At 36.2% G+C, this 26904-nt stretch overlaps 1 protein-coding gene across 11 annotated transcripts in view; it reads right to left on the bottom strand.

Annotated features, from left to right (window-relative positions):
• Positions 1-26904, bottom strand: part of PEAK1 (pseudopodium enriched atypical kinase 1) — a 319364-nt gene that overhangs the window by 202926 nt on the left and 89534 nt on the right. For 2 of the 11 annotated variants that reach the window (XM_058542132.1, XM_058542135.1), the window contains one exon: positions 16747-16852. The exons of the other annotated variants lie outside the window; for them this stretch is intronic. The gene's annotated coding sequence lies outside the window, so the exon portion shown is untranslated. The remainder of the gene's footprint in view (positions 1-16746; positions 16853-26904) is intronic. 11 annotated transcript variants of the gene reach the window in all.

The following is a 26904-nucleotide window of genomic DNA, read 5'->3' as shown; positions in this document are numbered from 1 at the left end:
AAAGTAAAAAAATTGAGAGAGAGAGAGAGAGAATACATTTGTCTACAAGTTATTAAAAATCTGACTTATGTGTGACTTAAAGAAATAGGGCTTTAATTTTTTTCCCCCACACAAGAGTTGAGAGGTAGGTAGTCTAGGGTTGGTACAGAGGCACAAGAAGGACATCAAAGACCAAGGCTCTTTCTATCTTCTTGCTCCATTAAGTGTGTTGATTTGTCCCATCAAAGTTGCTTGCTGTAGACGCAGGCACTACCTCTGCATTCAAGGCAGGAAAAAGGACAGTGCCTTTATCTTTTTAATAGGAAAAACAAAAGCATTCTTTCAATTAACTCTCAATTCTCTGCCCTCAGCAAACGTAGCTTATATCACATTGTCCACAGCTATTAGGTCATCCAACGGTGTCTTGATGGCCTGATCTTCTTGAGGGCAAGGACTGTTTTGTATCTCAGTAACCAATCCAGTACCTAGCACATAGAGGTACTCTGTATCTAATGAATGTATGAGTCTAATAAGAGAAACAATAGTAAGTACAATAAAACAAGAACTCTGCTTTCCTAATTTCCTTCTTTTGTTAAACAATAAAAAGTGCTCTAAAGATTGTCCGTGCTGCACAAATAAGGAATTATTAGTATTACAGTAGTTTGACATCTATTAACATGAAATATTTTATAATTACTGCTCTTTCTGTAGAGTACCAGACAGAGGATTAACAAGAAGTCAAGAGACGGGAATTTTTGTCCAAGCAAAACACTCAATCTTGATGAACCTCAGTTTACCAAAAAGATAATGTTTATTTCCCAGGATTGTTCTGAGGATAAAGGAAATATAAACAATTGTGAAAGCACACTGAAATGTATAAAACACATGCATTATAAACACAATGGTTCTGTTAAGCCCTGAGAGGAAACTTATAGTTCTTATGTAGTATGTATAGAGATATATTACCATCTGGCACACCAATAACATAAATTAAAAATTAAACACTATCAATACCTAGAATGGATGCTGTACATTAGTCCAGGGTTAGATGAGTTTCTGGACTTGGCCCTGGTTCTTTCACGGTTGCAGAAGTAAACTAATTGTACCTTACATTCACACTTCATTAAGGGAAAAATGCTTTATAAAATAAAATTGGTGTCTCATGCAATTATATAATATGCACAATTTGAAAAGCAGGATATTAAAAACAAAATGAACTGGCTAACATAGAACAGTTGATGTCAAATCCCAGCTGATCAATTAATAATTATGATCAATAAATGAACAGTACTAAAGTAGGCCAAGGTCCTAAAGCACTTCTAAGTTAAGTCAAGTGAGAAATACAACAGTAGAAGCAGTGAATATTAATTTTCCTCTGGCTCTAATAAACTTGATTGAGCTTATAAAGAGTACACCTCAGGGTGACCTTATGACTTACATGCACAGGCAACATTGGTGGTCAGAACTATTTCTGATAAATGATAACCTCAGTAGCCTGTTTTCCGAGTTTTTATTAAGCTGTGTATTTCCACATCTATAAGACTGTAATATTAAAATAAGCATTATGTATATACAACAAAAAAACAGTAGCCAATATTAAGGAAGAGAAAAATGACGGTTCTAAATCAATAAAATCTCTACAGAATATTATAGTAAGAACTGATGTGCCTTGGGCCGGCCCCGTGGCTTAGTGGTTAAGTGCGCACGCTCCGCTGCTGGTGGCCCGGGTTCGGATCCCAGGCATGCACTGACGCACCACTTCTCTGGCCATGCTGAGGCCGTGTTCCACATACAGCAACTAGAAGGATGTGCAACTATGACATACAACTATCTACTGGGGCTTTGGGGGAAAAATAAATAAATTAAAAAAAATTAAAAATAAATTTGCATTTCTTTAAAAAAAAAAAAGAACTGATGTGTCTTCATTTTTATTAGATTTGGAGACAATGGCTGCTTTTAAGGAAAACATCTTCTTCTTTCAAGTCTTTAATTAACTCTCACTTCTTAAACATTCAAACACCTTAACCTTATTATCAAGTCGTTATTATTAACGACTCACCATTTCCTGATTCATTTAAGCAGAAACTATCCTCCATGTAGGTTACCATGGAACTATTTAATACTGAAAACTGACAAATCTTAATATTAAAAACTGCATCAAGACTGTAGGCCAGTAAATTCCAGCAGAGCACTGCATAAAGCATCATTAGGTCATAGAACTGAAAAATTCCAACAATGGATCAGACTTCTTATCTTACAGTTATGTCTACAGGAGGAACATCTATTTCAATAAGAAACCAAAATGTTAGAATGGTAAGAATGGGCTTCTGTTATTAGCTGTATGCACTCAGTTTCAACGACATAGATTTTTGTTTTTAAATAGGGAGAAGCAGAATGTTTCTCTTCCTGCTATATCTGCATACATAGCTTTATCAGCTGAAACTTCAACAGTGAATATTTCTCCTACAAAGAATTTGGGAGTACCTGAAATAAGCGATAAATTATTTGTCAATGTTTGTAAATGAAAGTTGTAAGAGCTATGTTTATAATGAGGAGCTACTTTAAATATTTAACTTCGCAAATGGAGGAAGTATATTAAAGATACTTTGCTCTTTAAAACACTTATTTTCTCACATTAAAAACTAGAGAGATGATATTAGACATTAATAAAAGGTTCAATACAGCAAGAAGATATAACAATTTATAAACATTTACACACCTATTGACAGACCATCAAAATACATGAAGCAAAAACTGACAAAATTGAAGGGAGAAATAGACAGTTCTACAATAATAGTTGGAGACATCAATACCCCACTCACAATAATGGATAGAACAACCAGACAGAAGATAAATAAGGAAATAAAGGACTTAACACAATAAACCAACTAGATCTAACAGACATATACAGAATACTCTACCCAACAAGAGAATATACATTCTTCTCAAGTGCACATGGGATATTTTCCAGGACAGACCATATGTTAGACCATAAGTAAGTCTCAACGGATTTTGAAAGCTAAATATCATTCAAAATATCTTTTCTGACTATAATAAGATGAAGTTAGAAATCAACAACAGAAGTAAAACTAGAGAACTCACAAATATGTGGAAATTAAACCACACACTCTTCAACAACCAATGGATCAGAGAAGAAATCACAAGGGAAATTAGAAAATACTTAGAGATGAGTGAAAGTGAAAACATAACATACTGAAACTTATGGGCTGCAGGGAAAGCAGTGCTAAGGGGAAAATGTATAGCTAGAAACGCTTACATGAAAAAATAAGAACAATCTCAAATCAACAACCTAACTTCACAACTTAAGGAACTGGAAAAAGAAGAACAAACTAAACCTGAAGCTAGCAGAGGGAAGGAAATAATAAAGATTAGAGCATAAATTAATGAAACAGAGAATAGGAAAATAATACAGAAAATCAATAAAACCAAAAGTTGTTTCTTTCAAAAGATAACAACATTGACAAACCTTTAGCTACATGCCTAAGGAAAAAAGAGAGAAGACTCAAATTACTAAAATCAGAAAGGAAGGTGGAGACATTACTATCAATTCTACAGAAATAAAAAAGATTATAAAAGAGTACTATGACCAACTGTACACCAACAAATTGGATAACCTAGAGGAAATGGACAAATTCTTAGAAACACAAAACCTACCAAGAGTAAGTGAGAAAGAAATAGAAAATCTGAATAGACCTATAACTAGTAAGGGGATTGAATCAGTAATTAAAAATCTCCCAACAAAGAAAAGCCCTGGATCTGATGGCTTCACTGGTGAAATCTACCGAACATTTAAAGAAGAACTAATACCAGTCCTTAAACTTTTCCAAAAAATTGAAGAGGAGGGAATACTTCTTAACTCATTCTATGAGGCCAGCATTACTCTGACAACAAAGCCAGACAAAGACACAACAAAAAAGAAAACTACAGACCAATATCTCTTATGAATACTGAAGCAAAAATCCTCAACAAAATAGTAGCATACCAAATTCATATTAAATGAATTATACACCATGACCAAGTGGTATTTACTCCTGGAATGCAAGGATGGTTTGACGTATGAAAATTGATCAATGTAATACACTATATTAATAGAATGAAAGAAAAAAACCATGAGATCATCTCAATTGATGCAGAAAAAGCATCTGACAAAATTCAACACCGTTTCATGATAAAAACACTTAAACTAGAAACAGAAGAAAATAGCTCAAAATAGCAAAAGCCGTATATGAAAACCCCACAGTGAACATCATACTCAATGGTGAAAGACTGAAAGCTTTTCCTCTAAGATCAGGAACAAGGCAAGGATACTCACTTTTTGCACTTCTACTCAACATAGTACTGGCAGTTCTAGCCAGAGTAGTTAGGCAAGAAAAAGAAATAAAAGGCAACACACAAAAATCAGTTGCATTTCTATACACTAATAATGAATGATCTGAAAGAGAAATTACAAAAACAATTCCATTTATGATAGCATCAAAAGAAATAAAATACTTAGGAATTAACTAAACCAAGGAGATGAAAGCTTGTACAATGAAAACTACAAAACAATGTTGAACAAAATTAAGGAAGATCTAAATAAATGGAAACATATCCCATTTTCATGGATTGGAAGACTTAATATTGTTAAGATGTTCATTTTACCTGAAGCAATCTATAGATTCAACATAATCCCTATCAATATATCAATGGCATTTTTTGCAGAAATAGAAAAATTCATCCTAAAATTCATATGTGATCTCAAGGGACCCTGAATAGCCTAAACAATCTTTAAAAAAAGAAGAACAAAGCTGGAGGACTTACACTTCCTGATTTCAAAATTTACTACAATGCTAGTATGGTATTGGCATAAAAAAGACAAAAAGACGAATGGAATAGAATAGAGAGCTCAGAAATAAACCCTCACATATTTGGTCATACAATATTTCGTGAAAGGATGCCACGACTATTCAATGGAGAAAGGACAGTCTTTTCAACAAAAGGTGCTGAGAAAACTGGATATCCACATACAAAAGAATGAAGTTGGACCTTTACTTCACATCATATACAAAAATCAACTCAAAATGGATCAAAGATCTAAATGTAAAACCTAAAGCTATAAAACTCATAGAAGAAAACATAGGGCAAAAGCTTCAAAACATTGGATTCTGCAGTGATTTCCTGGATATAACACTAAAGGTACAGGCAACAAAAGAAAAAATAGACAAACTAGACTTCAGGAAAATCAAAAAATTTTGTGCATCAAAAGACACTATACACAGAGTAAAAAGGCAACCCAAAGAATGGGAGAAAATATTTGCAAATCATTTATCTGATAAGGGACTACTATTCGGAATATACAGAAAACTCCTAAAGCTCAACAACAAAGAAAAACCAACAAGCCAATTAAAAAATGAGCAAAGGACTTGAATAGACATTTCTCCAAAGAAGATATATAAATGGCCAATAAGCACATGAAAAGAAGTTTAACATCACTGATCATTAGGGAAATGCAAATCAAAACCACAATGAGAGGGCTGGCCCCGTGGCTTAGCAGTTGAGTGTGCGTGCTCCGCTGCTGGCGGCCCGGGTTCGGATCCCGGGCGCGCACTGACGCACTGCTTCTCCGGCCATGCTGAGGCCGTGTCCCACATACAGCAACTAGAAGGATGTGCAACTATGACGTACACTATCTACTGGGGCTTTGGGGGAATAAATAAATAAAAATTTAAAAAAAAACTGCAAAACTACAATGAGATACCACCTCATAATCATTAGGATGGCTACTATTAAAAAAAAAAAAACAGAAAATAACGAATGCTGGTGAGGATGTGGAAAAATTGGAACCGTTGTGCACTGTTGATGGGAATTTAAAATGATACAAGCTGCTGAAGAAAACAGTATGGTAGTTCCTCAAAAATTAAAGGTAGAATTATCATATTATCCAACAATTCCACTTCTGGGTATATACCCCAAAGAATTGAGAGCAAGGTCTTGAAGAGATATTTATACATTCACGTTCATAGCAGCACTACTTACAAATGATAAAACATGAAAGCAACCTGAGTGTTGATTGACAGATGAACAGATAAACAAAATAAGGTATACACATACAATAGAATATCATTCAGCCTTAAAAAGGAAGGAAACTCTGACATATGCTACAACGTGGATGAACGTTGAGGACACTATGCTAAGTGAAATAAGCCAGTCACAATAAGACAAATACTATATCATTCCAGTTATGTAAGGTACTCAAAGTAATCAAAATCATAGAAACAGAAAGTAGAATAGTGGTTGCCAGAGGCTCGGGAGAAAGGGAAATGGGGAGTTATTGTTTAACAGGTACAGAATTTCAGTTTCAAAGATGAAAAGAGTTACAGAGACAGAGAGCGGAGATGGTTCAACAACATTATAAATGTATTTAATACTAACTGTACACCTAAAATGGTTAAGATAATAAATTTTATCCTAAATGTATTTTACCACAATAAAAAAAATTGGAAAAAAATTAAAAGGGGGGAGAGAAGAGTGTATGGGCCACTGGGGAATAAGAGGAAAATCTAAATATCATGGGGAAGAAGAAAAGATTATAAAGAAGGATGGAAGGAATACAGAGGGATGGACACACACACACACACACACACACACACACACACACACACACTTTGGTCCAAAGCACCAGGTACTACAGCATAGAGAATGCCCCAGGAGATCAATCACTGTCATATTTTGACATTAAAGATCAAAATTCCTGCTTAGTCTAAAATGACCAAAATTGGACTTAATCAGAAGTAATCAGCTATAAAAAATGCAGATCTGAAAGGTCCAAACTATGTTCCACTGTTGTTTCTTGTTAGGATATCAAATTGAATTTTGAAGAGTTTAGTATGACTTGTATTTGCTAAAATTAGGTCTCAGGATGCACACAGAATGTGAATGCTCCTTGGAGCAGCTGACTTGATGGATGCTATGGGGAAGTACTACTGCCACCCACAGAAAAAAACATATATTTCACAGCAGCTACTTAAAGCTAACATTTTCACTGCTTCAAATGGTAAGAGAAGTAAAATATTCTAAGTTCAAGCTCACTCCAAACAGCAAATAAAAAAAATGTATGTTCTTATAAACATCTATTAGCTATATAACAAAGTAGTGTGTTACTAACACCTGAGACTCTGCCACTTCCCTAAAGCACATGTCACTTCAGCTTGCATAACAGCTCATCCTCCTTGGAGGAATTCAATCACCCTGCCAATAGTCCTGGTCAAGCAGGTGAAAATATTTCTCACGAGGGATTCTCTCAGTGCAATAAGATGTCTCTACAACTCTTTAAAATCTGGAGGCACATGAAATCTGAGGATACAATGCAAAAAAGAAGAAATATACTAAGTTTTTACCTCAAAAGTCCCAGTGATACTGCTTTACAAACTACAAAATCATAGGGTTCTAAGAATACATAGTTTGTAAATTGTAACAGATAAACAAATATTAGTAGATATCATTATAACCGATAGTATTAATAAAACAGGTATACCAAAAATTTCCGTTACTCCTGGCCCTTATTTTTCCATCTGTGCTAAGTTTCACATAATTAGTATTTGTAAGGAAAACAAATGGATTGAATTTAGATCATTAAAGGACAAAATGGCTCTTTAGTTCACATAGTTTTTAAAACCCTATAGCTGCTGATTTATCAAGAAATATTCAATGATTTAAGGCTACCTTCTTTTTCTCATCTACACCTTTAAATAAAAACAAAATTACAACAAATTATAGATTTCCTCTGGAGTTTTGCACAAAAATTTTGCTTACCAATATCCTAATTACAAACTGGGACAACTGCAGAATATATAAAGCAGGTAATCTAGCTGAAAATCACAAAGCAACCCAGCAGAAAATTTAGCAGAAGAGTACTTGCTGCCTCATCTCCTTTGAGTACTTCAATGATTGGCCTGCTAAGATAAAGGAGTCTTTCACTTGAAAAACAGAAAAACTTCACTGCCATGTTCTTCTTCACATTTCACACTGTTCTATTTTGCTGTTTCAGCTCCTACAGGAAATTATTACACGGCGTGACTGTCATTTCCTATAAACAAGGTATTTGTGCATCTGGATGGGCTGACTGGAGAGAGATTTCAGATCTTACAAACTCAGATGTACTAATCTTCTCATAATATTGGCTTTGGGTGGGGTTGGGGAGGATAGCTTGAGTAAAAAGAAAATTGGTTGCAAAGGAGGAAATCTGCCATAAAAAGGTAGAATTTTCTATTCTCCTGGCAGCCATGGGAATCCAACAACATAAAAAATAAAAATCCATGAACTAGAAAGGATTCCTCCTATGAACTAAAAAAAGTAAACTAGGCAATACGCCACGTCAATCACTCTCTAGTTTGCCACCAGCTACTGGCAGCACAGTAAATTTAGTAACAGAGTTTTTCAAATGGTGATAGATTTTAAAAGTCCTTTTTAAAATGGGCAGTGATCACTGCAGCTATGCTGTGTGCTGTATTTTTTAAATTGTGGCAAGGAAACTGAAATTGATCTTGCTGTTTAATGATCAGGTTTCCTTCCTTCTATGTGATTTCAATTCAAGATTAACATGAGTGCCTTCCATTTATATCACATCCCAAATTCTCTATTGAGTGGAGAACAAGAATTGAATAATACAGGTAAGACATTTACTTCTCTCAATGAGAAATTAATGCCAATCTTTTTATATTATTCAACATTTACTTCAAGGCAAATATTTGTTGAACATACTGTATACCAGGTACTTTAATCAACTCTTCAATCATCCAAACAACATAAGCACTATATTTAAAATTTTTTAAGGTACTGTTAATCACATGGTTTCCAAAGAGGCAGTTATTTTTATTGTTATGCTTTGGGCTTTCAACTTTTAAATGAGGAAAACTCAGCCATTTTGAAATAGTTTAACAACTTTACTGTTATTGTCAGAGATTCTAGCTATCTTCAATTTTAAACCAGACTAATATGGAGCAAAGATGTATTTTTGGTTTAGTAGTGATTACATATGTGACTAGCAACATAGGAGATAACAGTCTTTTTCAGCAGTTTTTTGGGGAATAAAAAAATCACAGTATTTCAGGTCAAGTCACAACAATCTGTCCTCTGACCATATTTATTATCAATGAAAAAAGTCCTATAGCTTCTTTTGTTTGGTATTGTTAATTCCAACTTTGAGAAGATCCAATAACCGTCCCTTACCACATTTCATACCTAGACTCATAACGGATTAAATGGTCCCTTAAAACTTATCCTTTCCTGGGCCGGCCCCGTGGCTTAGCGGTTAAGTGCGCGCGCTCTGCTGCTGGCGGCCCGGGTTCGGATCCCGGGCGTGCACCGACGCACTGCTTCTCTGGCCATGCTGAGGCCGCGTACCACATACAGCAACTAGAAGGATGTGCAGCTACAACATACAACTATCTACTGGGGCTTTGGGGGGAAAAAATAAAAAAAATAAAAAAACTTATCCTTTCCAAAACCCTTAATTCAAACTGTTTAGGGAGACCACATGCCTTAAGACGTCAAGAATCATACATTAGGGTAGCAGAATGGTATAGTTAGAGTCAGTCTATAAATTCTATCTGAAAATTTAACTCTTTTCCTCATCACTGGTAACTTCTCCTCAGTCAACTTTCTTTCCATATCTCCAAAAAACTGTCCCTCCTCCGTGCTTCTCTGGTGTTAGCAGGGCCCACTGGTTGCTCAACTTCCACCCCTCCAGGGAGAACAAGATGGTACAAAGTAACGCTAGTTGGCACCTCGACACCCTTCCTTCCCTACTCCCGGTGCCAGCAGCACCTAGCAGGGAGCTCAACTTCCACTCCCACCCTTGGCAGTGAGGCAGGTCAACGAAAAGTATTAACTACCAAAATTCACCCAATATAAAGTTTCCATGGCTATTTATAAGATTATTTTTTTCTTACAAAAAATTCTTTCCACCAGCTCTTTCTTCTCAAATTGATATTTGATCGTCTTAGTATTTCCCTTTAATGTCTTCAGTTTTCCTCAAGGTCTGGGGATCTTTACTTGATAAGAGCTATTTTGAATGAATAAATTCCTCTTCTCATCCTCTCAACCCAGACTGGCTTTTATCAAAAAATTTTAAAGATAATTTACAAAATAATTTCAAATTTACAGAAAAGTTCAAGAATAGTATGAAGAGTCTATTTTCTAAAGAACTTTTTTTGAAAGTAAGTTCCTGACATTATGTCCCATTGTTTTAGAAAACTTAGGTTTGTAATGCCTCCAATAATGATATTCTCCCAAATAACCATGATACAACCATCAAAATCAACAAATTAACAATGAAACATTACCTGTAACAATGAAACAATAATACCCTGTAATGTATATACCCTATTCAAGTTCCACTCATCATCCCACTAACGTCTGTTGTAGTAGAAGGCTCAGATGTAGTATCACAGGTTGCATTTAATTATCATGTTTCTGCAGTCTCTCTAAATCTGGAATAGTTCTTAAGTTTTTCCTTGACTTTCATGATCTTTAAAAATGTGAAGGTTACAGGCTAGGTATCTTGTGCAAAGTCTTTCAATTTGGAATTCTCTGATGTTTCCTCAAGATTAGGCTTTTTTGGTAGAAGTATACAAATGATGCCATGTTCCTCACACTGCATCCTATCAGATAGTGCATGATTGTATTTTGTTCCATTACTATTGACATTAACTTTATCACCTGATTAGCGTGGTATCTGCCAGGTTTCCCCACTGTCAAGTTCCCCTTTTTTCCATTGTAATTAATAGATATTTTGTCTGAGACTACATAAACAGCCCATTCCTCAAATTTTTACCCATTAGTTTTAGCATCCACTGATATTTCATGGGTAAGTAATTATATTATACTGGTCCCCAAACTGTGATTTTTCTAATTCCATTATTCCTTTTCTTCTCTCCTTTAATTTATTATATCACTATGGACTCATGACTTTCTATTTTATTCAATGGGCTATAATTTGATAATGAGTATTATTTTGATGCTCCAACTGTTCAAAATTGGCCAGTCAGTGCTCCTTCAACGTGGCTTCTGCATCCTTTAGATATAACCACCCCTCATTCTTTGAGGAATTCCTTACTTTCTAGTACTGGAAGATGTGTCTAGCACATCTTGTCCTGGTTTTTCTCTGCCCCAGCCCTAGAATCAACCATTTCTCCAAGAAGCCCTAGCACTGACACCTACCTTCCTAGGCCCCATCTCATGACTTTTGGAGTGAATTATTCAGGAAGGAAAGGACAGAAGTAAGAAAGCCAAAGGGCTACTTTGTTTAGAATGGGTGACTTGCATTGATTTCCTCTGTAGCTGGATAGGTCTGTTTCCCCAGTGGCCTCATCTGCCTTGAATGGTAAGGCTGACTATATGGTCTGTTTGAGGAATAGAGGAATCCTGTTAATAGGCAAACTTCTCCCAACACATAATGGCAAAAGTAGGGAAACCCTTGCTCTGGTGGTAGAATATTAGGGTTCATTTTATTCCCAGGAAAGGTACCTTTTCCTTTTCTTTCTTTTTTAACACATCTTTTATTTTAGAATAGTTTTAGATGTGTAGACAATTTTTAAGATAGTACAGGGTGTTTCTATGTGTCCCACACTCAGTTTCCCTTATTAACATCTTGTATGTTATGACACATTTGTCACAATTAATAAAGCAATATAAAGACATTATTATTAAGTCCATACTTTATTCAGATATCCTCAGTTTTCCTCCAATGTCCATTTTCTGTTTCAGGATCCCATCCAAGACATCATATTACATTTAGTAGTTATGTTTCTTAGGCTACTCTTGGCTGTGACAGTTTCTCAGACCTTCCTTGTCTTTGATGACTTTGACGTATTAGTTTCTTGTGGCTGCGGTAACAAATTACCACAGACTTGATGTCTTAAAAAAACAAATTTATTCTCTTATGATTTTAGAGGCCATAAGCCTGAAATCAAGGTCTCAGCAGGGTCACACTCTCTGAAGGCTCTCAGGGAGAATCATTCCTCACCTGTTCCAGTTTCTAATGGCTATTGGCATCCCTTGGCTTGTGGCTGCATCACTCCAATCTCTGCCTCTGTCTTCTCTGTATCTATGTCTTCTCTTCTGTGTTTTATAAGGACACGTCATTGGATTTAGAGCCCACCTAGAAAATCCAGGATGATCACATCTTCAGATCCTTAACTTAAATATACCTGCAAAGACCCTTTTTACAAATAAGGTCACATTCACAGGTTCTAGAGGTTAGGACATCAACATATCTTTTGAGGGGCTTCACCATTCAACCTACTAAGTGATCTTGACAGTACTGAGGATTACTGGCCAGATATATTGTAGAATTGTGATTTGATTTCTCATGATCAGACTGGATAATGTGTTTCAGGGAGAAAAACCAAACGGGGTAAAGTGCCATTGTTATCCTATCATATCAAAGATACATACTATCAACATGACTTATCACTGTTGATGATGACCTTGATCACCTGGCATGAGGCAAAGTTTGTCACATTTCTCCACCATAGTGTTACCCTTTCTGTACTGTACTCTTTGGAGAAAAGTCACTCTGAGCAGCTCAACCTAAGCAGTAGGGAGCCACAGCTTCCTTGAGGGTGGGGTATCTAAACAAATTATTTGGAATTCTTCCCCAAGGTCAACACCAATCATTCATTTATATCAGTGTGGACTTCATGGATTTTTACTTTATACTTTGGGTTTTAACCCAATACTGCTTTATTTTGTTGCTCAAACTGTTCCAGCTTCCGTCACTGGGAGGTTTTTCAGTTGGCTCTTTTGTCCCTTTGGCATACTCCTGCTATTGTGTTTTGTTTTTTTGAGCACTTTCTAACGTTTTTGGCACTACAAGATGCTCCAGGCTCATCGCGTATATTTCCTGCCCCAGTGCAAGAATCAGCCACTTCTCCAAGAAGCCCTGGTTCCTCTTACCAAAGAATGGTATTAAACTAAGATCTGGGCTCTAGGTGTGGTCATTGCTACTGGGGTTTCATTGTTTCTAGGCCCTCTCAGGTGACAGAGCAATATAAGTGTGTTTACTAACCTATGTAGATACACATATCTATAAACAGTTCTACATGTAACCATCTGTATCTATATTAAGCTAAACACGAATTCATACTAATGTCTCCAACTCTAATCCATTACCCATGGATCATTCTAGCCTCATCTCCTTGCTAACCTGTAACTCCCACTACAATAGTGAGAAACCCAGCTTCCACCATATATGTACAGTAGTTTTAGAACTGTTAACCCATATCCTATCCTCCATGGGATACAACTTTATCAACCCAGTACAGTGCTCATGTATATAGTTCCTTTTGCCTTTTAGTCTTACAGATTCCACTTTCCAAAGTTACTTAGATCAGCACCTTATTCCTCCACCCTCTTCAGTGAGATTGTTTCATAATATTTGTAATACATTTAGACTCTCTTGTCACATTTTACATTCCATCCTAGGATCCCTGACCTTCTAAATGAAGTTTTTAAAATTTGTATATATTAAGGTCCACTTTTTCTGTAAAGTTCTATAGGTTTTGACAAATGCTTAATATTCACCTTTACAGTATCATACAAAATAGTTTCACTACCCTGAAAAAGCCCCGTACTTCATCTATTAAACCCTCCCTCTCAATTCCCTGCTCCCCAGGGCTCCTGGCAACTACCAATCTTTTTACTGCCATTTTTTTTGCCTTTTCCAGAATATCACATAATTGGACTCAGACAGTACATGGCATTTTCAGACTGGCTTATTTAACTCAGCAATATGCATTTAAGATTCATCTATGTCTTTTCATGGTTTGACAGCTCTTTTCCTTTTATCATTGAATGATATTTCATTGTATGAATGTACTACAGTCTATCAATTCACCTACTGAAGGACATCTTGGCTGCTTTTTGTTTGGGGGGATTATGACTAAGCTGCTATAAACATTTGTGTGCAGGTTTGGGGGATGTAAGTTTTCGAATTAGTTGGGTAAATACCTAGGAGTGTGCTTGCTGATTTGTATGGTAAGATTACATTTAGTTTTGTAAGAAATCATCAAACTGTTTTCCAAAGTGGCTGTACTATTTTGCAGACCCACCAGCAACAAATGAAAGTTCCTTTTGCTCCACATCCTCACCAGAATTTTGTTTTGTCAGTGTTTTGGATTTTAGCCATTCTAATAGGTACGTAATAGTATCTCATTATTATTTGAATTTGCAATTCCCTAATGACATATGATGTTGAATATCTTTTTATATGCTTCTTTGAATATAAATAATCGAATTATCATTATTGAATATCTTCTTTGATGAGGTGTTTCCTCAAATCTTTTGCTCATTTTTTGAGTTAATTTGTTTTCTTATTGTTGAGTTTTAAGAGTTCTTTATATATTTTGGATACAAGTCCTTTATCAGATGTGTTTTGCAAATATTTTCTCCCCATCTGTGGCTTGCCTTTTCATTCTCTTAACAGTGTCTTGCACTGAGCAGAAGTTTTCAATTTTATCTAAGCTCAACTTACCCATTTTTTTCTTACATGGATTATGCTATTAATGTCATATTTTAAAAATCATTGCCAAACCCAAGGTCATATAATTTTCTCCTATGTTTTCTTCAATAAGTGTTATAGTTTTGCATTTTACATTTAGGTCTATGATCCATTTTGAGTTAATTCCTGTGTAAATTGTAAGGTCTATGTCTAGGTTCACTTTTCTTTGCATATGGACATCCAATTGTTCCAGCACCATTTATTGAAAAGACCATCCTTTCTCCATTGAATTACCTTTGCTCTTTTGTCAAAGATCAGTTGACTATATTTGTGTGGATTTATTTTGGACTCTTTATTCTGTCCTGTTAACCTGTGTGTCTATTCTTTCACCAATAACACTATGTCTTGATTACTGTAGCCTTACATTAAGTCTTGAAATCAGGTAGTGTGAGTAATTCTACTTTGTTCATTTTCAGTATTGTGTTTGCTACACCAGGTCTTTTGTTTTCCATATAAACTTTAGAATCAGTTTGTTGATATCAACAAAATAGCTTGCTTGGATTTTGATTGGGACTGTGTAGATCAGACCGGAAAAAACTGACATTTTAATAATATTGAGTCTTCCAATCCATGAATACAGAATATCTCTCCATTTATTTATATCTTCTTTGATTTTTTTAATCAGTGTTTTATACTTTTTCATCTATAGACCTGTATATATTTTCTTAGATTTATACCTAAGTATTTCTTTTTTTGGGGTGCTACTGTAAATGGTATTTTCTGAAACTAAAAATTTAAGAACAGCTGTCATACAAATCATGTAATGTACTTTGACTGGGGCTTCCTATTTGTACATGTGTATAATTCCTACACTCATTATTATAAAGGGTTATTAAAAAGATGAAATGAAAATAGATGGAAAAATTGTATGTAAATTAGAAATCACTAAACAAGTATAAAGGTCGTTAAATCCATTATCCTTCTTATTAGGGTGAAGAAACTTAACTCTACAGAAATTAAGTCACTTGACAAAATTTTATGAGGGATATGGAACAATTTGGAGTGCACACAGCAGAGTGAAAGGATACTAAATAAACAAAATTGGCCAGAGGGAAAGATTCACAAAGAAGAGTAGGAAAGGTAGTTAGAACCCGAGTTTGGACTAATATATATATCTAATGAAGACTCACTAAAAGACAAAGGAATTGATAATTAATGTAGGGTTGTCTGGAAATTAACCTGACTGGTGGACAGGGTGGAATAAAATGGAGAATGGCTAGGACTTAGAACAGTGCAATAGATAAGGGTATTGGTAAGGATTTTAAAACAAGAAAGGGACTTGGAAATAATCTAATCTAACATCTTCATTTTATATATGCTGTAGGTTATACTCACTAGCAAAGATTAGCACATATGGCACCACCAGCTTTGCGCTAATTGTAATGGCAGTTAAAAACATGATATTTTTGTTTAGCCATTTTCTCTTTTTGGTCCTGAATTTCTTTTGAGTATTTTAAGCATGATGAAGAAGAAGGAGTAGCTAGTCAGAAAGCAATGGAGTAAGCAATGGAATCAATAATACCTCTTAAACACTTCAAGTCTAAACCCTCCCTTGGACTTAACTATGGAAAGTCTGAGGACACTTTTTATCCATTTGCTTTTACATTATTTGCATTGTTTTCCAGAAATTATTTGGCTTTATCCGCACACACTCTATCTCCTGGGTGAGGCAACTACAAGGCAGCTGACAGTAGACCCCAAATACTTTCTTATGCCATTGAAAATTGAACTGCATTTCTGGAACCAGAAAAGGAACCGTTACGATTATTTAAAATCCCAGGAAATGGCTGTGTGACAGAATTTGGCATTTACATTTCGAACTGCTTAATTACTCTTTTAGAAACTGGCTGAAGGTTATTTTGTCTCTCTGGCATTTTCTTATGTCTCAGCTGCCTTCCTCTGTCATCCAGGGCTCAGTTTCAAAGTTGAAATACATTATGATAATCACAGTCAACCAGAGGCATCCCAATTCCAAACTCGTCATAACTTCATGCTTTTCTCATCAATTTCACTTCAGTTAAAAGGCCAGTTAAAAGAAGAATGTATGAATAAATCTGCACTTACAAGTTCTATTGCCACTATTACCTCATACGATAAGGCTTTTTATTAAATTCGTCATTGTCACACTATATTATACATTATAAAGATGGCATGTACATAAATATCTTCAGAAATTAAGTGACTCCACTTTAGAAAGCTGAACTTACTGAGGTAAAGTTTCCACATGCTTTGCCTAAATAAATCACTGTCCATGTTCTACCTTGGATATTTCCATTACTTCATATTTCTTCAATCACTTCTCTCCCAAAGCCACTGAAGAAAAACAATAAAGGGAAATATAAATTGTTTTTTTATTAGGAAACCACCACTAACCTTCATGAATTTTTCAATTAGAGCTTCAGGACAGAAACCATGCCTATAAGTCAAGCCAAGTCCCAGAACTGATGCTTACAGTATCTGACATAAACACATCACCGCTTATTTGGGCCTTGGCTTCTTTGTGTACAAAAAGAGGGAACTAGACACAATGACAGGCAAATTTTCTTAAACAAATATCAACAATCCAAACATTTTAATTTCTATTGTTGACATTTTCACAAAGAACGTAAGTTCCTTTTGAAAACATTACTGGAATAAAAGATCTACAGAATCATAGCAGAACACAAAGTAAAGTGTAGTATAAGCAATTGATAGATATAAACATTTGGGTTAATAAATGTTAGAATCCTAACAAAAGCCTTCCCTTGGATTCTGTACTAACCAGCTTTTCTTCGTCTTGGCTCAAATGACAGTTTTTCTGTAAAATCTCTCCTGCTTCAGGAGGTCTTATGCTAACTACCTCTTCTAGGTGCTCACTGCACATGATTTCCCCTCTAGCAAAGCATTTCAACCAGACTATGAACTCCTTCCTTATTCATCCTTGTAAACTGGATCATACAGATGTCAATTGGATTGCATATTCTAGCTTTTGTGTGCACTTCCCCATCTCAACAGAAGGGGGACAATTTGGAAGGGGTCTGGCAAACAGTCACAAAATACTGACAAAAAAAACCTTGGTCTCTTTGATTCTGCTTTAAAATTTTGTGCATATAGGTTGGAATATTTATCAGTTTGTAAACTCTGAGTGGGGGAAGGCTGGGTCTTCTTATTTGGTTACAGCCCTCATAATGCTTAGCAAGTGTTAGGAATATATTAGTTGCTTAATAAATGTTGAATATGGAACCAATAAAAGGTTAAAAATTTAAGAATTAATATGGTACAACTTAACTTTTCAGGTATACTAATGGGTATTCATCAAAATAAATATGAAAAAAGTGACTGTTTTAATGTAAGCTTTCACCTGATAAACAGTTTGAAGTAATGGAAAGAGTACACTTGTAATCAGACACACCTGTGTGACTTAAATCTCTCTGAGCCCCCGCGTCCTCATTCTAAAACTGGAACCAACTTAGTTTACAGGACTGCTATAAAGATTAAAGATAATGTATGGAAAGCATCTATTAGCCCATGCCCTACAGTAGGTGCTCAATAAATACATGGCAAAATTATGTGAGTTTTTCTTCACTATAATTTCAGACTTAATAGAAATAAAACCTTCTCCTCCTTGTATCATATTCAACATACCCCTCATTTGTTTTTAAGTCCCTCTGATGATGCTCTAGTTAAAAATTTCAGGTATGTATGCTTTTCCCAAATATTAGCTTCATCACAAAGTTCTACTAGGAGGAAAATCTTCCAGACTTTAACAGTAGAGAAAAATCAGTTTTGATATTTCATTGCTTTTCTGAAGTTCTAGAACAGTAATAATATTTATGGTACTGAGCACTGAGGTTTATGAAGTGGTAAATAGCTTTTGTGGCTGATTAAGCACCTCTGTTTCACTTCACATACTGTGGTACCATAGGCATTACCCTTTAATTAAATGCTCATTTATGTCACACAAGGACCTTTTCTGGTCCTACACCTTTCGACAAATATTAGAAAGAGAGAGAAGGAAAAAAAAAAGCTAAATTATTTGAGGAGATGCTTTTAATACTGAAATTTCTGCTCAAAGCTAGGTCAACAAGGTGACATCATGCAAAAGTTTTACTGTTTAAAGAACAAAATCGAAACCAAAAAACCATCTAGAAAAAGCTGTCCTTTGGAAAGGTATGAATTCCATTTGAAACATTTGCGTTCAGGAGTACAAGTAAAACCACAAACAGCAGGTGAAAGGAGGAGAATGTTTCTTTTCTAATTTTTGCTGGAAATAAAATAATTAGTTATAAAGTCATTTTATAATTTTCTTTTGATATTAATATTTTAGCACTTGAGTGGCAAAAGATCAGAAAGGCGCCAGTTTGTGCCATTACTAAAGAAGAATGCGTCTTCTCTCATATATGGGGTTTTATCCCAGAGTAAGATAAAGAAAAAGCTAAAAGAGAAACCTTAGAAATCTCTGACAAATTATCCTCTGGGCTTTGCAGTTCATAGGATGTTCAGTTGCCACCTTTGACTCCCCTACTTCAGGCAGCATGTGGTACATCTGTACTTCTGCAAAGACAGGAGGAATGACATGTATGCCTGACCCAAGTTATAATTCATGACAGAATGTGCATTTTCAGAAAGGGAAAAAAAACACCTTCACAGATCCAGAAATACAACAATCCATATGTCCTGTGTGGCAAAATGTTGGATACACTGTATTTATAAAATTGAGCAGCTGATCCCAGATTGAAAATGATAGTGGTATGCAAATGTAATGGTGTAATAAAGTGAAGGAAGTGGTCACACATCAGATAAATCATCACCTATACCAGTTTCTATCACCCAAATGTCCTCTGTCTCTACCTTCTACTTAATCCAACTAAAAAGTCTGGATAAATAGCTTTTTCTGATCTGTAAGCTTAACACCAAATTATTTCATAGGTTCTCTCAACTAATTTGCCCTTGTATATTTTGCATTTGCCATAAAAATCTATCAACTTTTTATATTTGCAATCACTTTTATTATTTACACTAATGAAAAGGGGACAGAGTGGTAAATAACCCAAAACATTAAAAAACCAAAATTTTACAAATTCAAATAAGATGATAAAAGAACTTTAAGCCATGATATACGAGGAACTGGAGCTATTCTTCCTGGAGAAAAACTACTTAGGGAGAACATGATGGCTGTCTTCAAATACATCAGTTGTCATACCACAAACAGTGCTAAGAATTAAAGCTGGTGGATGAAAATTGTAAGGAGGCAGGTTTCAGTTCACTCTATAAAAGACAATCTCTTCTATCTGGGTGGTAGAGAACACTCGGAAAACAAATGGCATTAACTAGAGAGGTGGCTGGACTAAAACTAAATGACCTCTAAAGCCTCTTTCAATTCTTGAGTTGAAAATCACATGAAGTTCTAACTTAAGGTTTGGGACTGGGGGTCAGGGTAGTGAGGAATAGAATTCTGACCCTGGATCACTCCTTTTAAAATCTCTTATATTCCTAGCTTGGTTATAGTACCCATTAAAGCAGAGCTTATTATACTACTCAAAACTTTTCTGAACAAAGCAAACAATTGCTAACTTTCTCTGTGGGTTTCTTACCAAGACATGAAAAACAAAACAAACAAACCAAAACTAAAAATTAGAGAGAGAAATGGGTTAGACTGTAAAATAGGTTTTGAGCACAAGAATCTAAGGTTCTGACAAGAGCCATATTTAAGGAATTGATCATGAAGTCCAGACAAGACAAGAACCTAATGGGATGAGTGAAAAGACCAGCTTTGAGTCTGAAAGGACTAAAAGGCATTGGGGGTAGTAAGAATTTATGGCCGAAGGAATGTTCTGAGATAAATAAGGACATAGAAAACTAAAGACAGAATTAGTTAAATATTTGGAGTGAAGTCATGGGTGTGTCCTGGGGGGTGGTTTGTGTGTGAGAACAATGACATGACTAAGGCTGGACAGACAGGCAGAGTCAGATCTCAAAGGGCTTTCAAGAGAAAAAAATTTGAACCTTATACTAGAATTACGTGAAGCCAATACATAACTTTACTGAAGAGAAAAACAAGAATTTATCTGCCTTTTGGAAAGACTGCTTTGCCAGTGGTGTGGGGAGACATAAACTGGGGTAGGGGACTAGTTATGAAGGGTTTTTAACGATCTATGTGAGAGAATTTTATGAGGGTCAAACCTAGTGAAGGAGCAAAGGAATTAAAGATGGAAAAAAAAGTATTTAGAAGGTAAGAAAACAGGCTGTAGAGACTGTAGAAACGGATGTAGAGAATTAAAGAAAAGCAAGGGACTAGTACTATTCTTAGGTTTCTGTCCTGAACTAGGTAAACTGTGAAACCATTTGCAGATACAGAGAATACAATAAGATAAAGTGAAAGATGATGGGTAATTGTGACCAAGTAAATGACAAATATTACTACATTCTCTTTTTTATCACAGTTATTCATGTAATTATCCTATTCTGCATACCATTATTAAGTGGGAAAAGGGATAACATCGACAGAGTTTCTCTTTTGCCCCATATTATGGAGCCTTATATGTGGTAGGTCCTCAACAAATATTTCACTTTTTGTTGTTGTTGTTGTTTTATTGTGAAATTTTGTTGTACATTATTGTTTGTCAGTCACCATATAAGTGCATCCATCCACCCCTTGTGTCCACCACTCACCCCCCTAGCCACTGGTAACCACCAAACAGTTCTATCTGTCCATGTGTTGGTTTATCTTCCACATACGAGTGAAATCTTGCACTGTTTGTCTTTCTGTCTACCTTATTTCGTTTAACATAATACCCTCCAGGTCCATCCATGTTGTGGCAAATGGGACAATTTTGTCTTTTTTTATGGCTGAGTAGTATTCCATGGTATATATATACCACATCTTCTTTATCCAGTCATCAGTCGAGGGACACTTGGGCTGCTTCCATGTCTTGGTTACAGTGAATAATGCTGCGATGAACACAGGGGTGCATAAGTCTCTTTGGATTGTTAATTTCAGGTTCTTTGGGTAGATACCCAGTAGTGGGACAGCTGAATCGTAAGATATTTCTATTTTTAATTTTTTGAGGAATCTCCATACTGTTTTCCATAGAGGCTGCACCAGTTTGCATTCCCACCAGCAATGGATTAGGGTTCCCATTTCTCCACAGCCTCTCCAGCATTTGTTGCTTTTTGTCTTGGTGATTATAGCCATTCTAACGGGTGTAAGATGATATCTTAGTGTGGTTTTGATTTGCATTTCCCTGATGATTAGTGATGTTGAGCATCTTTTCATGTGCCTATTGGCCATCTATCTGTATATCTTCTTTGGAGAAGTGTCTGTTCATTTCCTCTGCCCATTTTTTTTAATGGGTTGTTTGTTTTTTTCTTGTTCAGTTGTCTGAGTTCTTTACAAATTATGGAGATTAATCCCTCGTCGGACATATGGTTTGCAAATATTTTTTCTCAGCTGGTGGGTTCCCTATTCATTTTGATCCTATTTTCATTTGCCTTGTAGAAGCTCTTTTAATCTGATGAAGCCCACTTGTTTATTTTTTCTTTTGTTTCCCTTGTCTGAGTAGACATGGAATTCAAAAAGATCCCTTTATGGCTGATGACGAGTAGTGTACTATCTATATTTTCCTCCAGGAGTTTTATAGTTTCAGGTCTCATCTTCAGGTCTTTGATCCATTTTGAGTTAATTTTTGTGTATGGTGAAAGCAGATGGTCTACTTTCATTCTTTTGCAAGTGGCTGTCCAGTTTTCCCAGCACCATTTAATGAAGAGACTTTCCTTTCTCCACTGGATGTCCTTAGCTCCTTTGTCAAAGATTAGCTGCCCGTAGATGTGAGGTTTTATTTCAGGACTTTCAATTCTGTTCCATTGATCTGTGTGTCTGTTTTTGTACCAGTACCACGTTGTTTTAATTACTATCGCTTTGTAGTATGTTTTGAAGTCAGGGATTGTGATGTCTCCAGCTTTGTTCTTCTTTCTCAGGATTGCTTTAGCTATACGGGGTCTTTTGCTGCCCCATATGAATGGTAGTATTCTTTGTTCTATTTCTGTGAAGAACATCCTTGGGATTCTGATTGGGATTGCATTGAATCTGTAGATTGCTTTATGTAGTATAGACATTTTAACTATGTTTATTCTTCCAATCCATGTGCATGGAATATTTTTCCATTTCTTTAAGTCATCATTGATTTCACTCAATAATGTCTTGTAGTTTTCATTGTATAGGTCTTTCAGTGGCTTGGTTAAATTTATTTTAAATTTATTTAAAAGTAAATTTATTTACTTTCCTGCTATACCTATTTTATTGAGAGTTTTTATCATAAACGGATGTTGGATCTCGTCAAATGCTTTCTCTGTATCTACTGAGATGGTCATGTGGTTTTTATTCCTCATTTTGTTAATGTGGTGAATCACATTAATTGATTTGCAGATGTTGAACCATCCCTGTGTCCCTGGTATAAATCCCACTTGATCGTGGTGTATGATCTTTCTAATGTCTTCCTATATTCAGTTTGCCAATATTTTGTTAAAGATTTTTGCATCTATGTTCATCTGCAATATTGATCTGCAATTTTCCTTCTTTGTCCTTGACTGGCTTTGGTATCAGCCTTGTAGAAGGCCGATGTTGGCCTTGTAGAATGCGTTAGGAAGTGTTCCATCCTCCTCTGTTTTTTGGAAAAGTTTGAGAAGGATAGGTATTAAATCTTCTTTGAATGTTTGGTAAAATTCTCCAGAGAAGACATCTGGTCCTGGACTTTTATTTTGGGGGAGGTTTTTGATTACTGTTTCAATCTGTTTACTTGTGATTGGTCTATTCAGGTTCTCTATTTCTTCTTGATTCAGTTTTGGGAGGTTGTATGATTCTAAGAATTTATCCATTTCTTCTAGACTGTCCAATTTGTTGGAATATAGTTTTTCATAGTATTCTCTTATAATCCTTTGTATTTCTGTGGTATTCATCATGATTTCTCCTCTTTCATTTCTAATTTTATTTATTTGAGCCTTCTTTCTTTTTTTCTTGGTGAGTCTGGCTAAGGGTTTGTCAATTTTGTTTATCTTCTCAAAGAACCAGCTCTTTGTTTCATTCATCCTTTCTCCTGTTTTTTTTTTTTTTTAATTTCAATTTCATTTATTTCTGCTCTGATTTTTATTATTCCCCACCTTCTGCCTACTGTAGGCTTTGTTTTTTCTTCTTTTTCCAATTCTATTAGGTGTAGTCTGAGGTTGCCTATTTGGGCTTTTTCTTCTTTGCTAAGGTGGGCCTGTGTTGCTATGAGTTTACCTCTCAGGACCGCTTTTGCTGCATCCCATGAGTTGATATGGTGTATTTTCATTTTCATTTTCATTTGTCTTCAGATACGATTTGATTTCTCCTTTAATTTCATCAATGATCCATTGGTTGTTTAGTAGCATGTTCTTGAGTCTCCACACCTTTGTCGCTTTCCCGGTTTTTTTCTTGTAGTTGATTTCTAGCTTCATGGCATTATGGTCAGAAAAGATGCTTGTTATGATTTCAATCTTCTTAAATTTATATAAGTATGCCTTGTTTCCCAACATAGGGTCCATTCTTGAAAATGTGTCATGCGCGCTTGAGAAGAATGTGTAATCCGCTGTGCTTGGATGGAGTGCTCTCTACATATATCTGTTAAGTCCATCTCATCAAGTTTTTCATGTAAGTCCATTATTTGCTTATTGACTTTCTGTTTGGATGATCTGTCCATTGGTGAGAGTGGGGTGTTAAGATCCCCTACCATTATTGTGTTGTTGTTAATATCTCCTTTTAGGTTTTTTTTTCTGTGTGTGTGTGTGTGTGAGGAAGATCAGCCCTGAGCTAACATCCTTGCCAATCTTGCTCTTTTTGCTGAGGAACACTGGCCCTGAGCTAACATCCGAGCCCATCTTCCTCTACTTTTTTTATATGGGACTCTGCCACAGCATGGCCTGACAAGCGGTGCATTGGTGCACGCCCGGGATCCAAACCCGGGCCGCCAGCAGTGGAGTGCGCACACTTAACCACTACGCCATGGGGCCGGCCTCTCATTTTACGTTTGTTAATAGTTGCTTTATGTACCTTGGTGCTCCTGTATTGGGTTCATGTATATTTAAAAGTGATATGTCTTCTCGGTGGAGTCTCCCTTTTATCATATATTGCCCCTCTTTGTCTCTCATTACCTGTTTTATCTTGAAGTCAACTTTGTCTGATATAAGTATGGCAACACCTGCTTTCTTTTGTTTGCCATTAGCTTGGAGTATTGTCTTCCATTCTTTCACTCTAAGCCTGTGTTTGTCTTTAGAGCTGAGATGTGTTTCCTGGAGGCAGCATATTGTTGGGTCTTGTTTTTTAATCCATCTCACCAGTCTGTCTTTTGATTGCAGAGTTCAATCCATTTACATTTAAGGTAATTATTGATATGGAGGGCTTGTTGTTGTTATTTTATTGCTCTTTTTCCAGTTCTTTTGCATTTCTTTTGTTTCTCATCCCGTGTGTTTTGGACTACCAATTCAGTTTGGTAGTTCTGCATGGCGGTTCTCTTAGTTTTCTCTTTCTTTATTGTGTGTGATTCTGTTCTGATTATTTGGTTAGTGGTTACCATGAGGTTTGTATAAAAAATCTCGTGGATGTGATAGTCCATTTGTTGATGGCCTCTTATTCCCTTAGACTAAATTGATTCAATCCCTTTCCTCTTCCTCTTCTAAGTTGTTGTTGTTGCATCTTATTTCTTCTTGTGTTGTGAGTTTGTGTTTAACATGATGCGGTTATATTTATGCTTGGTGCTTACCTTCCCTTGATCTTGGGTTTTATAATTAAGTGTTTGCTAATCTATTTTGATACAGGACTGTAATTTTTCTGGTTTTGTCGACCTATTTTCCTCCTCATTCAAAACTTTGAATCCCCTTTCTCTTTTGTTCCTCAGGGATGAGGGCCTTCTTGAGCACTTCTTGTAGTGGGGGTCTTGTGGCAATGAACTCCCTTAGCTTCTGTTTATCTGGGATAGTCATTATTTCTCCATCATATTTTCGCTGGATAGAGTATTCTTGGCTGAAAGTTTTTGTCCTTCAGAATTTGGAATATAGCATTCCACTCTCTCCTAGCACGTAAACTTTCTGTCGAGAAATTGCTGACAGCCTGATAGGAAATCCTTTGTATGTTATTTTTTCTTTGTCTAGCTGCCCTTAATATTTTTTCTTTGTCGTTGACTTTTGCCAGCTTTACTACTATATGCCTTGGAGAGGGTCTTTTCGTGTTCATATATTTAGGAGATCTATTTATTTCATTCACTGGTATTTCCAGCTCCTTCCCCAGGTTTGGGAAGTTCTCAGATATTATTTCTTTGAACAAGCACTGTGCTCCTTTTTCCATCTCTTCTCCCTCTGGAGTATCTATAATCCTTAGGTTGGATTTACTAATTGAGTCGGATATTTCTCAGAGAGTTTCTTCATTTCTTTTTAGTCTTAGTTCTCTTTCCTCCTCCATCTGGAGCATTTCTGCACTGCTGTCCTCAATATTTCTAATTCTTTCCTCCATATTGTCAGCTCTGATGCTTAGGGCTTCCAGATTTGTCTTTATCTCCTCTATTGTGTTTTTCATCGCTAAGATTTCTGATTGGTTTCTTTTTCATAGTTTCAATCTCTTTTGTGAAGAAACTCCTGATTTCACTGAGTTGTCTGTCTGTCTTTTCTTGTATTTCATTAAGCTTTTTTATGATGGCTACTTTGAATTCTCTGTCATTACGGTTACACATTTCTGTGCTTTCTGGGTTGACTTCTGGGTCCTTGTCATTTTCCTTTTGGTCTCGAGATTTAATATATTTTTGCATAGTGCCTGTTGGTGTTTGGTTACTTTTCCTCATAGTGAAAATATACAGTCACAGTTTCTTCTTACTGCCGCTGGGTGGGGGTCAAGGGCTGTGTATTCTGGCCCACCTCAATCTGCAGGCACTCTCGTCGGCCCCTGGCTGATCTGAGGTGCAGCTGAGTGGAGGCTGCTGGGGGTGAAGCATGGGAACAGCTGGGACTGGAGCACCGCTAGGCCAAAGCAGCTGGGGCTCAGGTGAGGGTGGGTTGAAGCAGCTGCAGCTGAAGTGCTGTTGGGCTGAAGAAGCAGGAGCTGGAGTGCGCTGGGCCAAAGTAGGAGGAGCTGGAGCTCTGCTGGGCCAAAGAAGCTGGAGCTGGAGCACCGCTGGGTCGATGAAGCTGGAACTCCTTCCACTTACTCTGGGGATTCCAGCACCTCAGTCTTCAGGTGTACGTCTGCCTGGGTTCCTCAGACATCCTCTGTGTTGTGTGAATAGTTTCTGTGGGAATATTAATGTCCTTTTTGTTGTGTCTTAGAGGGGGAGAGTTCAATGGTGGAAGCTCACTCTGCCATGATGCTGACGGCCAACAAATAT

The sequence above is a fragment of the Diceros bicornis genome, chromosome 5 (assembly GCF_020826845.1).
Source record: "Diceros bicornis minor isolate mBicDic1 chromosome 5, mDicBic1.mat.cur, whole genome shotgun sequence".
NCBI classification, from domain to species: domain Eukaryota; kingdom Metazoa; phylum Chordata; class Mammalia; order Perissodactyla; family Rhinocerotidae; genus Diceros; species Diceros bicornis.
The sequence above is the reverse complement of the archived record's forward strand: the minus strand, read 5'-3'. Positions and strand labels throughout refer to the sequence as shown.